The 12,697-nt window shown below is 39.1% G+C and overlaps 2 non-coding genes across 2 annotated transcripts; one reads left to right on the top strand and one right to left on the bottom strand.

Annotated features, from left to right (window-relative positions):
* Positions 1-965: 965 nt before the first annotated feature.
* Positions 966-1,128, bottom strand: LOC124173716. The gene has a single exon (XR_006868712.1). It is a non-coding gene; the product is annotated as a U1 spliceosomal RNA (small nuclear RNA).
* Positions 1,129-9,850: 8,722 nt separating this feature from the next.
* On the top strand, positions 9,851-10,013 carry LOC124173843. The gene has a single exon (XR_006868800.1). It is a non-coding gene; the product is annotated as a U1 spliceosomal RNA (small nuclear RNA).
* The last annotated feature ends 2,684 nt before the right edge of the window (positions 10,014-12,697 follow it).

The following is a 12,697-nucleotide window of genomic DNA, read 5'->3' as shown; positions in this document are numbered from 1 at the left end:
CGCACCACGCAATGACGCATACCTCTCCTAAACTTCCCCTTCCACCTGCCACCCATCCGTTCTGTATAAATACAGATCCGCGACCAACTAATCCTCATTGTACTTAATAATAACCTGACGGTTGAAACGCGTCGCACTTAAAATAAGCCTGTGGAAAAGTGCCATTTCTATTTTCTTTTAATAGTTATAGAAAGTCATGCCACTACATTTCGCCTGCTTGTGTTACTTTTATTAATGTAACAAAATGTTGTTTAAGTTCAATTTAAATTTTACTGTTCTTTAAATTTATCTGTATTTTAGATGTAGATTAACTTACTACATTTGTCGGTACTAGCAACCTGCCTGCATTACTTGGCATGTTACAATTCATGCATGAATCACTTACTGAGGTTAGTTCTAGATAGCTAAAGTTCAGATACAGCACAGAAAGGTCATATCTGCTGAAGTGCTATTATTCCCTCATTATTCATTTTGTATATTAATGACATCATTACCATTTTATCTAGTAAAATTCGACTTTTTGCGGACTAAACACGATGCTTTCAGTTTGTCGTTGGTGAAAGGGAGGACATTAACTCGCGATGTTTTAGCTCTAGGATAGCTTGACTCGGACTCGGTAACATGGGTTCTGCGCTTATAGTTAATAACTTACTACACTTGTCAGTACAAGTCATCTGCATGCATTACTTGGAATATTATAATTCATGCATAAATCACTTACTACGCTAACTTTTCGTTTTCTGTTATACTGGCTTATAGTTTTGTTTGTATTGGTAGCGTGTCTGTGTCCTCAGCACTCTCCCAGTTTCTGGTGTGACCGCGTGTCGGGCAAGCGAGCACGTTTCTGATTTAGGCTAGGATGAGTGCTGCATGCCTGGTGGGGCATCACCCCGTGCCATGCCCTGGGTGTGGGTAGCGCGGAACCTAGCAGATGTTTCAACATCTACCTGTGAATACCAGTTATGGAGGGACGGCGCGAACGCAGTCCCTACTACCAAAAATTACGCGCCCGAGTTACCCACATTTGGGGCAATCGCAGGAGTCAGCACGCCCGGAGTGCAATGGGCTAGCCTCATCCTGGAGGAACGGCCTTTCAGATCACCGTTGACCTCTACGCCAGGTAAGTATGCTGAAAAGGGTAACTACTGAGCCACCAGCCAATACTCGCCTTTAACTGAATTGTGACAAGCAAGCTAAAGTTTTCAAAATTTAGAAGATTCGCGTAAATTGTAGCAAATTATTATTCAGTCAAACTCATTTTAAATTATTTTTTCCTAGTTATAGTTACAACACATAAATCAGTTAACCCTACACTGCATGGTGTGCCATATATGGCACAGCTTATTTGATGGCTTGCACTGCGGGTATTATTCTAGATACCGGCTTGAAATTTTCAAGCCCTATTGCCTGTAGTCTGCTGAAAACCATGAAGTCCAATGGCTACCGCTACTTTGCAGCACCATTGTTTCATGTACTCATATCCATGTGAATGCGTCAAAATTTTTTTTGCAATTTTTTAATATTTTTACTTCCTTATAAATTGTAGTTCTAGCATAGTTTATTATCCTTATCTTATAGTTAATAGTATAATATAGTTACTGAGGTTAGTTCTAGATAGCTAAAGTTCAGATACAGCGGAACGGAGCGGAACCCATGATTTAGTGCACACAGGCAGCCAAAATAATTTAATTATTGATAAGATATGTGTATACTATATTTCTGGTAGTTTGAATAGCACAAAAGTATTTGTTTGATGCGTAAAAGTTGTTATAAGTATCTGTGCCTGATATGGCACACCATGCAGTGGTGGTCCTTTTTGTTTTCGAGTGATTTCTTCGTCACTGGCCTAATGATATGTATGCTACCTTTTTGTTCGATAGTGACGGTCTGATCCCAGCACCGTGATTTAGTGCACTTCGTTGCATAGCTGTGAAATATTTGTTCCGCATAGTTTTTGCTTTATTTTCCCATTGAAGAGTACTTCCCGTGGTACAAGTAGCCGAAGCATATAAGTGAGGTACCTCAGTGAATACTGAAATAATGTTGATTTGAATTATTCAAAAGTAATTTTTTTATGCATGGGCAATTATTATAACAGTGAGTGCACATATTTGTTGCCATTTAATGTTGACAATTTTTCGGACGGGCGAGGACTACATGGACCTGCCAAAGTTGGTTTTTTTCATGGTACCTGTGGGCTATACCTATATTATGTTACTCTTCAAACTCCATTATGGATAACAGTACTAATTTTTCCTATCCTACCCCTTCAATGTGTAACGCTGCCTCTACAAATTAAATCAGTTCAAATATCTTTGAACGACATTCCCATTACATCGATGACCCCTGCGACGTCACTAGATAGCTATTTCATCTGCGAGATGGATAAAAAGAAGTAAATTTTGTGGCATAATTAATCGTAACATTGTAGATGCAGTGGTTCAGTTACATTGAATTAAAATAGAAGATTGGCCAACATGAAACACTCCTTGCACCTTTTTGTGTTCAATTTTACAGTATTTATTACGCTTGGCGAGCAAAAAACGTAAACAGGTGCATTGTAAATGCTATGTAACTTTTAGTTGATCCCATCTCTCCATAGGTTTTTAGATGACGTCCTCCCCCAAGTTTGTATCCAATGCCTTCAAGGTTATTTGATAATACTGCTGATGCAAATATTTTTTACAGAATCAATTACAAATTGATACAGCAGCTATTGTTGATGATTTAGCAATCCCTAAAGATAGCGAGGATGGTTTATATTTCTCTAATGATGAGAAAACGTTTTGTCCTGAATCTGAACCAGATGTGACAGATGAACCGGATGTGAGGCATAAAGAGGTGCTGATAAATATACCATCAACATCATCAAGTCCTTTGACTAAAAGAAGCGGTCTTTCCAAATACCGTAATATACTGTAAAAAAAGGGACGAAACCAATCGGCGTGCTGAAGAGCTTTATTTGGGTGCAAGTGCGAATGTAGTAGTGCGTCTCTGGAGTTATATTCCACAACATAAATACCATAAGGTGTTCTTTGACAACCAGCACATATCATTGCCCTTGGTGGTTTACGTAAACAAATGAGGAATTGAATCACTGGGGACATTACGAAGAAACAGAGTACAATGTCGGAAGCTCTCTTTGGAAATAGATTTGAGAAAAAGGGACGTGGAACTTTAGAAAAATGTACCACGACAGAAGAGGGTGTAGATGTGTCAGCTGTGCAATAGATTTCACTCTGCCCTCAAATTCATTGGCCAGCTGTCACTCAATCAAGTCAAAACAAAAGAAAACAACCAAAAAAAAAACAAAAAGACACGAGAAAAAGAAAACATACTGCCCACAAATGGTTATGATATATAACCATTACATGGGAGGGGTAGATCTCCTAGACAGCATAATAGGGAGATTAAAATGTAATAAAAAAGTGGTAATTTCGCCTATTCTACCACCTTCTTGATGTCATTGTGATCAACTCACGGCTATTATATGGATGAATGTTCATTCATAAGCATATCGCAAAATACACATCTCTAGCAGACTTCAGAACTGAGCTGAGGATTACTCTGTGCAAAGGGGAAAGAAAATAACTTTTTGCCGGGGTCCTCCCTAGGTCACCATTCCTGACATTGCTTGCACAGAAAAGCAAGAGGGAAAAGGCAGTAATCCTCCATCCAAAGATGGAAAAAAAATGCTGAAGTTATGCAATCCGCAGCACAACAATACGCCATCAGTGCTCTTCATCATAGCGAGGGTGTAGAAGGGCCCATTATTTGGATTGCGGGGTGCATAATATGCAGGAGTTTTCTGGTACTTCCCGTTACTAATATCTCGAAAATTATTGAGCGTTGGTGGCGGAACAAAAACTGCATCTCATGGGTAACCATTTCCTATCACCTACCCAAATTTGAACGAGATTTGGTGGTGACACTTGAATGACTTCCTTTGCAAGTCAAGTCGTACACTATTTGTATAATTTCTCTCCTTTACTCACAATTACTGAGTGATCAGGGCCGGCGGCAATGAGAGACAGGTGGGGGTATTCGCCTGGTGGCCTGGATCAAAAATCGATTTAATTATAAATTTGACTGAAAGCAAGTATTAAAAAACTTATATAAGGTACGTATGAAATAACCTGAAAGTGCCTATATCTCGTCTAAAGTGAGTAGGGGGTGGGGGGATTTAGGATAGGATTTAGTGGCCCGCATGCATCAGTAACCCAGGAGCCCATGAAAGCCATCACCGGGCATATATGATATCATTTAGTCTTTTAAAGAGGTAATCTGTGCTTTACATAGGTTTTTGAAAGCACTAATAAAATAGGGTGACCACTGCATGGTGTGCCATATATGGAACGGCTACTATTTTGCAACTTTAGTACTCAAAATTTTGGAAAAAATTTTTTCATTATTTTTTCCATGAACATAAGCTTAATGTACGTACCTATGATTTATTTCATCAATTTTGAAAAAATCATGCAGTGTAGGGTTAAGGTGTATGCAATCGCTTGTCCCCAATTTTCATTCTTCCGCCAAGTGCTAACGCGCCAATTTCGAAGCCCATGACACGCCTGGTCCGGACGATGTTAAGCTTGCGGGTGCGGACTTTTGATTTCCAGTCACCTTCCGTCAAATAAGCTACGCCATTTTGTCGCCCATGATGGTCATAGCCAAGAAATTTCCGTTAAATTTACCGTCGCATACATTAGCCAAGATTCTGCCTCTTGACATTGGTGCTCAAGGAACGGAAAATTTATTCAAATCGCGCATTCGAAATAAGTCACCTGGTCCTGACGAAATCCCTTCTCGCGCGTAAAAAAACTAGCCTCACCAATTATCCCATACTTGCAGGTAATATTCAGAAAATTCATCAAGCGACTCGAAGCTAATGACTGGAAAATAGCCAATATAACGCTTTAAATCAAAATTGGAGACAAGGAACAGGTACCTAATTACAGAACGATATCTGTAACGTCCATCTCATGCAAAGTCCTTGAACAAATTGTGGTCAGATCAGTAATGGAATGTCGTCGGTACCGCACCGATCGGTTTCCCTTTCAAGCCCACCGACAGGACATCATTCCGTACCGACAACGGTTTCCGTACCGACGACGCACAGTGGTCCCAAATCGAAAAAAGCTGGCCAAAAGTCGTTTTTTCGAATTTTTTCAAGGAATTTTTGGACCTTATATTCGGATTCCACAGGATATGGTCTACAAAGTACACTACTAAGTTAGTATTTTTGTTCATCAGAGCGGCTGCAGTGATCCGTCAAACATGGAGCATTCACCGTAAAATTGCTGCGTAAAGAGCTTATTGCATGCGTAAGCGCAAATTTGGCGTTTACCTTGAGTTATAGGAGTTATGAAATATTGTTTAAAACATTTCAATGATTGTAATAATGCCTCCGTTGAAACTTGTGTAATAAGGAACCCCGTTTAAAATTGCTTCCAAATCCATTGGCACGTTACAAGGAACTATAAAATTGTCTACTTAATTAGAATTAGATATTATAATTTTTAAACAATTAATGCAGTACAATAATACTAATAATATACTTATAATATAAATTTCCAATTAATATTAACTTATTTTTGTATCAAATACGATCAAACATATGAGAAAGTAGAAAATGTTCCCTTGGTTCATTCAAAATCAGTTGCTCAAAATTTGTCCAAAAATTAACAATGCAGTCATTTTATATGTATTTATGTATGTTTTAAATAACTAATTCAGTTTTATGATATGTATAATTTTTATTTATCACCAGTATAATCTCAAATTCCAATGTTAAAAACATTAATTGTTTAAACAAAATGTGAAATAACAATAAAATTATTGCAAATACATAAAAAATAGTTATAAATTCAGAATAAGCGGGTCAAAAACAATAAGAATAGTCAAATATATACATAATAACAATAGCGTAATTAATTTTGGCCACCTTTTTTCGATTTGGGACCACTGTGCGACGGCACTTTCAGCGATTCTGTGAGGTCGTCGGTTTCAAACCAGTCGGTACGGTTCCCCTTCCCTCCCAAACAGGGAAAATCCGAATATATCCGAAGTTAGAAGTCATCTAACGTGTTACCACCAGTGAAAGAAGGGTAAAACAAGTGAAGACTCATTGGCACAGTTTGTTGTCGTCATTCTCAATCTTTTTATTTGCGGAAATCACGACTTATTGCTAGATTAAGATAATCGATATTGGATCAGTTGTTAACAATGCTTATATAATGTGTGGTAGTAATGCTGTACCTACAGAATCGTAGGAAACAATATTACAACATTACAATAAAGTTTGAATGTGATGGAGATTGTTGTTGCTGGAATGAATTATTGAAACTATCCCAGTGGTGCCGACTTACAAAAAATATTGGGGGGGCCCAAACCGGAGACATTGCCCCAGTAAATTTTATATGTAGTGAATTTTAAGTTTTTAAGCATTTTAGAAGAGTCATACGATCGACATTAGAACCCTGATCACTCGAATCTCGATATCTGGACACTCCGGGGAAAATCGACAAGTCTTGCACATTTTTTCCTCACATCTGTAACGAATTTTTGGGGGGGCTCGGGCCCCCTCAGGCCCCATGGAGTCTGCGCCACTGAACTATCCTAGAGATCGTAGTTTCTTTTTTAAATATTGGTTCCGTATATTACTATTTATTCATGATTTGGTAATATAGTTGTCATTAAGTAAGTTCCGTCTAAATGTTATCAACGGAAGGTTATGCCATTGGCACCGTAGCAGACGAAAATCACATACCATGGAACGTGAACGTAGGATTCAAAAGCAAATGTAAATGTTATATTAGAGGAACAAGTATGGAAATTGTCATAAAAATATGGAGCTGGGTGTAATTAAAATAAGTGTAATGACGAGGAAGTAAAGAAATTGTGATTGGGTGAAATACATGTATGTATAAGTTGTGCAATCCAAGTGAGAGAAAATGATAATATAGCGGCAAATCTCATACTAATTAACAAATATCTTCTTTTACCGTAAAGGGAATCAATGGCTGACGATAAAATGAAACTTAGTTGCCTATTACAAATGAAAGAAACTGATACCGTTGCGGCAAACTTCATATTTAAATAAAAAGATTTTATTTCTATGTCGAGAGAAACGCCAAATGATGATTGAGTGAAATAATAGTGGCCTATTCAAAGTGAGATAAAGTGATAACATTGCGACAAAACTCATATTAATCAAAAATATATTTTTTATGTCAAAGGAGCAAATAAATGATGATAGAGTGAAATAAATCCTATTACAAGCAAGTGAAAGTGGTAACATAAATGAGAGAAAATCATTATATGGTGGTTCCACAGTGGTGGTAGTAATTTGAGGGTTCCACAGTGTGAGGTTCGCGATGCTATTATCTCCATTTTCTAGGAAATATCACATTTGAAGGGTGAAAAGGCTTACTCCGTTCATCCCCGGTGGGCAAAGTGCAATGCATAACAAGTGTACAGAGAGCGGTGGTTGTGTTTTCCCAATGGGCGCAATAAATAGCCTACTGTCTGTAAAAAAAAGCAAGATACTCGAGTTTGAGGAGCTCTAGCGTCTATATGAAGCAATCGATTTCAATGAAATAAAAAGCATACGAAAGAGGATTTAGTTCTACGTTATATCATGTACTTTAAAAATTCTTCGGCTCAATAGTATTTCCTGTACTTAATTTTTTCTCGAAAAAGTACCCGTTTTTTGCGCGTAAAATCAAGGTGCCTAACTTTGAGCGCTTGGCATTCCTGTAGTTTTCGTTCCTATAACTTGCAATTTTGATATAAAGAAGCCACATCTATTACTAGTAGTTTTCCGAAAACAAATTGTTTATACTACAAAAATTAACGGAGTTGTTGTAAACAACGCAAACCTCTGCTAACTTCGAGACCAGTGAATTGAAAATTGATTGGTACTGTTGTCTTCCGTAGAATGTTAGTAATGTATATACGTAGATCATACACGTTAATGGTCAGCAGTATATTCAATATCTTTTTATATTTATTTTTGTTTTTAGCTCTTGTTGTCGCCTTCTCCCTGCCTGACGGGAGGCCTTTTCGGCAGTCGCTTGCCCTGCATGCGGTTGAGGAGGCCGCTAAGGAGGCGACAGAGGGACAATGTGCCGCGTGAGGGCGAAAACTTATCCGTCTAACGGAAGGAAAGGGTGGAGTAGCATTTGAGGGATTCTTTTTTGTTTTGAATGCATTAAAGTTTTTGAGGATTACTATAAGCACAGCTGCGAACTTTCGTTCCATATATATATCCTTCCGCTCGAGTCCTTAAGCAATTTTTATGAGAGCATGGGCACGCGTAAATAAAAGGTAAGGTCAAGTGGAAACTATTAATGATAAAATGTTCTACGTATGGCAAGAGATGTTTATTCATAGGGTAAATATTTTTTGTAGAAATAAAATATCCAACAATGTTGAATAACACCCATAAACACTGGATTTCCTCGAGCCCTACCACGCGCCAGCCAGGCCGCCGCCCGCGTCAGCGCATTGCATCATTATAGTTAAATCAATGCTGAGGTCGGAGTAGCAACTAGTAACAAAAATTTTCTTCACTACTGCGTTGCATATACTTTTCCCTTTGTATTGGTGCAAAAGACACCGTGCATGAACGTGCTTCTCTAAACGATATTGTACATTTTATTTGAAAATTCGGGTAAAAAACACTAAAAGTTACAAAATATATATAAAATAGTAAACATAGTAAAATCCGAATAAAATTTATGTCCCACTATGTAATAATGTTTATATTTGTAGTTAAAAATGTTTTTTGGCCAAATATATCGCGTAAAGGTTGTCCTGCATGACGCTGAACTCCATCAAAATCGACCGATTTCACACAACTGTGATTTTTACGGTGAATGCTCCATGTTTGACGGATCACTGCAGCCGCTCTGATGAACAAAAATACTAACTTAGTAGTGTACTTTGTAGACCATATCCTGTGGAATCCGAATATAAGGTCCAAAAATTCCTTGAAAAAATTCGAAAAAACGACTTTTGGCCAGCTTTTTTCGATTTGGGACCACTGTGCGTCGTCGGTACGGAAACCGTTGTCGGTACGGAATGATGTCCTGTCGGTGGGCTTGAAAGGGAAACCGATCGGTGCGGTACCGACGACATTCCATTACTGATCTGACCACAATTTGTTCAAGGACTTTGCATGAGATGGACGTTACAGATATCGTTCTGTAATTAGGTACCTGTTCCTTGTCTCCAATTTTGATTTAAAGCGTTATATTGGCTATTTTCCAGTCATTAGCTTCGAGTCGCTTGATGAATTTTCTGAATATTACCTGCAAGTATGGGATAATTGGTGAGGCTAGTTTTTTTACGCGCGAGAAGGGATTTCGTCAGGACCAGGTGACTTATTTCGAATGCGCGATTTGAATAAATTTTCCGTTCCTTGAGCACCAATGTCAAGAGGCAGAATCTTGGCTAATGTATGCGACGGTAAATTTAACGGAAATTTCTTGGCTATGACCATCATGGGCGACAAAATGGCGTAGCTTATTTGACGGAAGGTGACTGGAAATCAAAAGTCCGCACCCGCAAGCTTAACATCGTCCGGACCAGGCGTGTCATGGGCTTCGAAATTGGCGCGTTAGCACTTGGCGGAAGAATGAAAATTGGGGACAAGCGATTGCATACACCTTAACTGATTTATGTGTTGTAACTATAACTAGGAAAAAATAATTTAAAATGAGTTTGACTGAATAATAATTTGCTACAATTTACGCGAATCTTCTAAATTTTGAAAACTTTAGCTTGCTTGTCACAATTCAGTTAAAGGCGAGTATTGGCTGGTGGCTCAGTAGTTACCCTTTTCAGCATACTTACCTGGCGTAGAGGTCAACGGTGATCTGAAAGGCCGTTCCTCCAGGATGAGGCTAGCCCATTGCACTCCGGGCGTGCTGACTCCTGCGATTGCCCCAAATGTGGGTAACTCGGGCGCGTAATTTTTGGTAGTAGGGACTGCGTTCGCGCCGTCCCTCCATAACTGGTATTCACAGGTAGATGTTGAAACATCTGCTAGGTTCCGCGCTACCCACACCCAGGGCATGGCACGGGGTGATGCCCCACCAGGCATGCAGCACTCATCCTAGCCTAAATCAGAAACGTGCTCGCTTGCCCGACACGCGGTCACACCAGAAACTGGGTGAGTGCTGAGGACACAGACACGCTACCAATACAAACAAAACTATAAGCCAGTATAACAGAAAACGAAAAGTTAGCGTAGTAAGTGATTTATGCATGAATTATAATATTCCAAGTAATGCATGCAGATGACTTGTACTGACAAGTGTAGTAAGTTATTAACTATAAGCGCAGAACCCATGTTACCGAGTCCGAGTCAAGCTATCCTAGAGCTAAAACATCGCGAGTTAATGTCCTCCCTTTCACCAACGACAAACTGAAAGCATCGTGTTTAGTCCGCAAAAAGTCGAATTTTACTAGATAAAATGGTAATGATGTCATTAATATACAAAATGAATAATGAGGGAATAATAGCACTTCAGCAGATATGACCTTTCTGTGCTGTATCTGAACTTTAGCTATCTAGAACTAACCTCAGTAAGTGATTCATGCATGAATTGTAACATGCCAAGTAATGCAGGCAGGTTGCTAGTACCGACAAATGTAGTAAGTTAATCTACATCTAAAATACAGATAAATTTAAAGAACAGTAAAATTTAAATTGAACTTAAACAACATTTTGTTACATTAATAAAAGTAACACAAGCAGGCGAAATGTAGTGGCATGACTTTCTATAACTATTAAAAGAAAATAGAAATGGCACTTTTCCACAGGCTTATTTTAAGTGCGACGCGTTTCAACCGTCAGGTTATTATTAAGTACAATGAGGATTAGTTGGTCGCGGATCTGTATTTATACAGAACGGATGGGTGGCAGGTGGAAGGGGAAGTTTAGGAGAGGTATGCGTCATTGCGTGGTGCGCTTTGGGAAAGGTATGGTAAGGAGTGGAGAATGTCCAAAAAATATTTGTTCGTTCATGAGATAAATGGCTCCTTCTTGCACAATTTCCAGTTTTTCCAAAGTGTCCAGTCTTCGGCATTTTATCTCCACGTGAACGATCTCCGGGTCAAAATCAAATGAATGTTTCACCCCTCCGTTCTGTAGGTATAAATACAGCTCCGCGACCAACCAATCCTCATTGTACTTGATAATTACCTAACGGTTGAAACGCGTCGTACTTTAAATAAACCTGTGGAAAAGTAAGTGCCATCTCTATTTCATTTTAATACTTGTTACATTAAGTTGAATAAAATTGATTCGATGGCTCATATTATTCGGTGCACTGCGGATTAGCTTATTAAATTTCATAAATACAGCAAAATTAACAATTTGATCTGTAAAATTAAGCTAACTATAAATGTTTTTATTGAAGTATCGTATGTTTTTTACAATTGGAGACAGAGCAATTTTACAAAACCCGATTATCAACTGACTCTGAAGTAACACGGTTAAAATAATTTATATAATCATTACTGCATCTCTCACATGGTCTCTCGCTCAAAATTGTTATTTCTCAAAAATATCGCATAGAAATCCCATTTATTAGCAACTGCCCATGGAGCACAGTTAAATGCTCTTCGTCAGGAACCCTTTGAGCAACGGCGCCTATCCCTGAGGGATTCTATCCGCTGCACTCTAACGGATGGAGGGATAAAAATGGGAGTAGGAGGGGGAAGGTACATACTTACTCTAAATGGATGACGAGCCAAAGAGGGCGTGCTCTCTAGCGAAACCTAGAGAACGTTTTCTTGTTCCTAGAGAAATGGAAGAATATTATATGAGGAAGAATATTCCAAAGATTTTTTCTAGATACCCAAACAACACAGTATTAAGCTCACATTTTAAAACTTGAAGATGGCTTTAGGCGACCACAGAGGCTTTTGCATTGTGATCACCTTCAGAAAACAATCGTAATACTGTGTATATTATTGAATTACAACCCTACTATATACTCTATACCAATTATATAAATATATTATATACCAATATTATAGACATAGAAATACCATACATCTAAAATACTACATAAAATTCCATACAATTTACATTAAGGCGCATTTTAATTAAAATAGTGTACTACTTTTTCCTCGTAAACACTCCTTAAAGCAGCGTTGCCTCAATGCTCTTAGTCTTGGCCCTCCGGATATCATAATCCGGAAAATTTCGTTTCTCATTTGATTTGCACTAAAGCGGGCACGACCATTGACGCCAATTTTATCTTTAAACCCTCCAGCCTCCGTAATCCTATTATAATTTTGTTTTTAACTCGAAATACGGCCTGGAGCAAGGAGATTAGAATACTGCGAAGGATAAGTAGGTAGTACTACTGCGCACGACGCCACTCGCAGCGGGGGAGTGCGAATGCAGTTAATTGCATCGCGTCGGCCGACTAGCCCCGCTGATGCGTTTTCGATGGAGGAAGAGCAGGAACCCTTCGGCTCGATCGATAAATGTCACGGGCGGCGCCAACCTGCCTCTTCCCCCCCCCCCCCCTCCTATGCACCCCCGACTGCAACCCCCGTAACTAGCGTCGCGACGCGGCCACTCCAGCCGGTGCGTGGGAGGAGGCGCCTTCTCATTGTCAGAGTGCATTCTGGGCCGAGCCCTCTCGAATCACTCCTTATTAGCCTCGATCCCTCC

This window comes from Ischnura elegans, chromosome 1 (assembly GCF_921293095.1).
Source record: "Ischnura elegans chromosome 1, ioIscEleg1.1, whole genome shotgun sequence".
Classification (NCBI taxonomy): Eukaryota; Metazoa; Arthropoda; class Insecta; order Odonata; family Coenagrionidae; genus Ischnura; species Ischnura elegans.
This window is presented reverse-complemented; position numbering and strand designations above follow the sequence as displayed.